At 35.0% G+C, this 5,677-nt stretch overlaps 1 pseudogene; it reads left to right on the top strand.

Annotated features, from left to right (window-relative positions):
* Positions 1-528: 528 nt before the first annotated feature.
* On the top strand, positions 529-5,106 carry LOC127625757 (DEP domain-containing mTOR-interacting protein-like; annotated as a pseudogene).
* Positions 5,107-5,677: the final 571 nt, after the last annotated feature.

Here is a 5,677-nt window from a genome sequence, read left to right as displayed (position 1 = left end):
TTCAACTAAAAATCTTTGTTGGTGTTCTGTAGAGAAAATTAAGTCATACACATCTGAGATGGCATGAGGGTGAGTAAATGATGGTGAACTATCCCTTTAACATGACTTAAATTTAAGTAATAAACCAATATAAATTAAGATGTTTGGACCATAGTCCAAAGTTATCATGTCAGGCTATCTGAAAACTCTTGTGGAATGATGGCAAGCTTGTCTATTTACACCTTTACTGACATCATGTGGGCATTATTTGAAACTGCAGATATGTTTAGCAAAATCTTATTAGGCAGGAAAGTTTGTTTTTTTAATTTAGGGGATAACTTAAGATTTTGCCAATTCGCTTTTTAACAGTTAATCATCTTTGCAACTGTGCATATTGCAGTTTATGTTTAAAGGTTGGTTTCTGTAAAACCACCCTACATTTAAGACAATAAATTCCTAGTGACAAGGAAGTAGACAGCGAGAGAGAGAGAGAGAGATATATTTGTGTACACAACACTTCACAGAATTGAAGAACTGGTGTCTCCGAGCAGTGAACATTTAGTAAACAAAAGCACACCAATAAAGTGAAGGAAACAAGTGCACAAAACCACAGACAAGAAAGAACATTAATGGAGCTACTCGGCAGCATTCAAAGTACAGCAATGACAAGGCACCAAAAGGCAGAGGTAATGATTGCTGGAGAATAGCTAAGGTATGCTATATTAACAAGAAGGGCAACATAATTACAATGTATTTCTCCTTGAATCGTTAAACTCATCTCACCACCTGACTTCATATAACTATTTAATTCTGTGAATCTGTTTGATATTGAACCATACATTATTCTATAAAAGACATGTATTTTACATAACAATGGTTCTGATACAACCATCTCTATTTTGGAGATTGCAGTTGCACGACAGCAAGTTGATTAAGGACCGCAGATGCCATTTACGCACATACCCCGATTGCTTTGTGGTTCAGGAGCTAATTGATTGGCTGATTGCTCACAAGGAAGTGCCAGATCGAGAGACCACTGTCCAGCTCATGCAGCACCTCATGGACCATGATATCCTACGTCACGGTACATCAAATAAGTAAGAATACGATTGTGAGACGACAAGGTCATGTCTGCTGTCCTACTGTGTTCCTCTGATAGAAAGATCCATTTATTTGACTGTTTATGCTTGGATGAATAGGTTTTTAACTTAAACATTAAATTTCTCAATTTTATAGTGTGTGTGATAAGTGGCCCGTGTTCAAAGATGCCAAGTACTTGTACAGATTCAGAGAGGATGGAACAATTCCTTTCAACATAGAGGTTAAGATCTCCATGCGTGGACAGAGGCTGTATGAATAGTAAGACATTTTCTTGGTAAGAACAAGAAGAAACTGTTAATTTAAATAAATGTGAGAACAGTGCCTTGATTTGACAGAGTCTACCATAAATTACAGTGATCACCCATAATATGTATTGCTATTACAATGTACATTATGTAAATACACTGTTATTGTACAAACTTGCGTTTTCTCTTTAATGCCTGTCATGTGTTAAATTATTCTTTACATGATCTGTATCATGATCTCTAAATGTTCTTAAAGTGATCCTCAATGTATAAAAATGTGTCTTGTGCTCTTTTCAGTCTGATTATAAACAAAGACTCCATCTTACAGCTGAAACAGGAAAAGGAAGTGGCTTATGAACGCTCTTTCCCTGCTTACATGTTAATTGATTGGCTGCTACAGAACGGTAAAATAGAGAGTCAAAGACAGGGACTAACGCTCTGCAGGGCTCTAATACAGCATGGTATCATTCAGCATTGTGAGATCAATAATCAATATTAAATATTGTCAGGCTTATGATAGAGTGTGTTTAATTTATCCCATAGCCAGATATAGTGCTTTTTACATTAAACCTTACATTAATTGTAATATAGGGGTCTTTAGAGACCCAGCACACTTATAAATTACAAATTGATCTACAAAATGCCCAGACAGTGAAACATTTTCAAAACATTTTCAAGGCAATTGGAAAACAATAGAATAAAATATATTTGAATATATTTTGATGTTTTCTTCGTCATATATCAAAGAGATAATGTAACATATCAGGACAAATCTAGAACAGGATTAATTACTTTCACGCTGAAATTTCATATGACACAGCTGGCTGTCAAACATACAATCTCAGGCACTTATTGAGTCTAAATAGTGCACAATTCACATAATTTCAGTACTACACCAAAATGACCAATATGTTCATGTGTTACACTTGCTATAGTTTACTAAGAAAGTCATTATAAAAAATACATTTTTTTTCTTTGCAATTTTTTTGTGTTACTATACTTATAAGAGAAGATTGAGGAATACTAAATGGTGTGGGCACAACTCCTAAAGAATCGATGAGGTACAGGGGGTGGAATGAGGACCAGGGTCACTAAAGACCAGACGTATGCGATTAAGGTTAAATGTGTGATTTTGATGCAAGTCAGTGTAGAATAACCAAAGCAACATACCTGCATACAGAACCTATTTGTAATATCATCTCTCTCTCATCATATCGCCTCTCCATTTCTTTCTGCAGTCTCTCTGAAGCATCACTTCTATCAGGTAGACTCGCAGACTTGAGTGAAATTTAAGATGACATTTATTTGATGAATATAAAACAGAAAATTAATGTTTCTCTTTGGCGTAGGCCCCATCTGGCGGTCCGAAGAGGTTGTACTCGGAACCGTCATATCCTGCCAGAGATAGGGGGCAGGGGCTAGGAGCCTACCCCCGTGCAGGACGGGACTCAACTGGTGGTGGTGGGGTGGTGGTTGCCGTGTTAGCACACTGAAATAGCAATGTGAGCAGACTTATAAAGCAATGGCTTACATGTGATTGGCTGGGAATTACCCATCTAATGGTGCGATGATGTACAGCTGCTAGTCTTCCTGCTAGAACTACGCTGCACTTACATTTCTTTGACAGTGGGCTGCTGTATCAATTCTGCATTAACTTCTACCGGCGACGCCATTTCTCCCAACTATTGCATTAAAAAGAAAGTGAGGATGCTGAATGAGTAACACAGCAGAACCAAGAGGAGCATGCTGAAAGTCCTTTCACTGTCTTCTGAGGGCAACAGTAACTTCTTATCTGGTGGTAAAATTATTACAAATAGGTTGCATACACTAATGTATATTTCTAAGCTTTGATTATGAAGAGTTAGAACTTAAGAGATGGTGCTGAGGCAAATAGCTCTAGGATGAAACACATTTCATCCAGAGTGTATTCAGCACATTAAATGCCTGCCCAACACTTTTGGAGAAATATGAGGTTAAGTACATTGGAAAAATGAACTTAATGAAAAATACTGTGGTTCTTAGGATTTTCTATTTACAGGAAATCATGCATTAACTAAATATATGAAACTGTAACATCTATAATGTCTTACAGTGATCAATGGTTAGTTTGATTAAATAATATAGGGTGAAGATGGGTAAAGTAAGACAGTTAAGCATGATCCCCAATGCATGTTCTCATATGGTAAAAACCATTACTTAACAAAATTTCTGAGGTTTTAAATTGATTTTACATCAGGATGTGTGGCAGAGCTCTTTTCCTGACCACTGCTCGAAAAAGCAATGGTAAAGAAAATAATATAAAGGTAGATATAAAGGTTATAAAAACTTAAAAGTTTACATAATGTTTTAAAATGTTACATATGATGATGTATGATGTGAAAATGTATAAGAAAATGTAAAAATTAATTTCAAATAATTTGTAGATTTTTTAAGAATAGTTATTTTCTCTGTCCCACTTTACCAATTCCATCTAAACAAATCTTGGAATTAGTAATAAAAGGGTCTTCAAAGGTTCATCTTCTCAGTATTGAGTATTTCTTTATTTTTGCTTTTGACTAAGGTAGGAGACATGTCCGGTTATGTGGCATTTCAATAAAAATTAAAGTGCCAAGAAATGTAAAGCTTCCAAAAGTGTCCCAGTTTGCCCATATTCACCCTACTGTGTATCAAAAACTAAAATTAATTCAAGATTATTTTTATAATTTGTTTGATTTTTTTCCAGTCATTTCAGCTTTTATTTTTATTTCAATTAATTAAAATATTTGTATTTAGTTTTGGTTTTCGTTAATGATAGTAATGCTTATTTGAACCCATAGAAACGTCAATAGATTAAAATACTTATCATTACTTTCGAATTTCAAAGACGTTTAAGGAACTGTCAGTTTATATTTTGTATGTCTACATCATGATTTTAACTAATTTCAGCATGTAAATAAAGTTTTCGTATTTTAATATAACTAACTTGAAGTCATTCTAGTCAGTGTAGTGCATTAATATATGTTTATAGATAACAAACACTGTGTATACACTGCATTAATTCATAATATCTAAAAGATTTAAACGTGACTACAAATGGGCAATGTGAAAGTTTGACCCACCAGCAGCACAGTTTCAACAGATACCAATCACTGCCTCTCTTACCACTGCACTCGCAATACAGTGTAATCCTAAATCCGGTTATAATATGCATAATAAGCATTTGCATACTTTCACGAATTAGCTTAACGCATAACTGTAATATTTCAAAGCTAAAAGTAGAATTTAACAAGCACTTGCCTTTGCAAGAAATCATTTAGAGACATTAATCTATAAATTGCCAAATGCTGTTCACAAAATGTAACCTGTGAGGAGCAGTTATCTCCTGGTGCTCCTTATGTAAAATGAGTTCTTACGGTAAGTCCTGCATACATCATGCTCAGTTGGCCATGACAATAGAACCTTGAACGACAGTCTGTTTATGTGAGTTTTAGAATTAGATACTCTGAGATACCCTCGGCTGGGACTTTGTAGTACAAGGAATATCACCTTGTTATGTTCAGGCTGTGGATCCTGGAAGCCCTGCTGCAGTAGCAGGAGTTAAGGTGATCATAACACATGCACACACAAACAAACACAGACTTAAATGCTTACACAGTAAAAGTTTAGAATCCCTCATCAGCTGGTCTCAATTTTTGCTTAGGGGTGGCAATTTGTGTGCCGAGTGAATGGATGTAGTGTGCTTTTTCAGTGTGCATCATCCTTAAGATTTTCATTCTGCCCCTCCAATCTGAAGGCAAAATGACCAAGGGGACCCCTCCTGTCAGACGAAGAGAGAACCTCTTGCCCACACACCCTACAGTAAATCGTGAAAAATCCTATAAATGAGTCATGTATGGGTGATACTGGTTGAAGTATATGCAATATTTTTTTCTTTGTATAATATTCTTTCATATACCATGTAAAATCCTCAAATATTATAGATCTAAAATATATTAATTAATTTTTTAAAGGAACAGTGGGTTTACAAATTAAATCACACTGATCTTACTGCATGTCTATTTGTTTTTATGACCATGTTATTTTACTACAGCTACATTGTTACCACTGGGAAATCATCATTTATGTCAAGAAAGAAAATACACCCTAGTTGCAATTGTATGGCTAAACTGTCCTACGGGTTAGCTTAGCTTAAGGTTTTTATTTTTTCCAGCCCAAGATTTTTAAAGACTTTTAAAAAGTAAATTTTTGAATTCAGAATCCTTGTCATATTGTTGTTTATTTTTATATATAATTGGCAGAATAACAAATTATGACAGTTTAGAGTAATAACTGCGGTAACTATGGTATATTGGCAGAAACCGTTACTATGGTAT

This window comes from Xyrauchen texanus, chromosome 32 (genome assembly GCF_025860055.1).
Source record: "Xyrauchen texanus isolate HMW12.3.18 chromosome 32, RBS_HiC_50CHRs, whole genome shotgun sequence".
NCBI classification, from domain to species: domain Eukaryota; kingdom Metazoa; phylum Chordata; class Actinopteri; order Cypriniformes; family Catostomidae; genus Xyrauchen; species Xyrauchen texanus.
This window is presented reverse-complemented; position numbering and strand designations above follow the sequence as displayed.